Source organism: Penaeus monodon, chromosome 21 (assembly GCF_015228065.2).
Source record: "Penaeus monodon isolate SGIC_2016 chromosome 21, NSTDA_Pmon_1, whole genome shotgun sequence".
Taxonomy (NCBI): Eukaryota; Metazoa; Arthropoda; class Malacostraca; order Decapoda; family Penaeidae; genus Penaeus; species Penaeus monodon.
The window spans coordinates 19,605,683-19,605,977 of NC_051406.1; positions in this window are offsets into that span (position 1 = coordinate 19,605,683).

The following is a 295-nucleotide window of genomic DNA, read 5'->3' on the forward strand; positions in this document are numbered from 1 at the left end:
TCACGTAATCACACACATTTATGAATGAATTGCTTTAATCAGATGGTAAGAAGTGGAGTGACAGGTCTGTTGTTAAAAGTTAATAATGGTAGGTTTCATCTATGATATCTCTAAATTCTCCAATCAGCTTACGGGATGTCTCCAGCCTTATCGATCTCTCCAAGAAAAGTCTTCATTTCAAGTGTAACATCAGTGGCTGAATTGCCAGCACAAAATCGCTTGATTTCGGCTCCCAACCTGACCCGATCGAGCAAGATTGTCTTCCTGAAATTTTCTCCAGAATATTGTACATAAC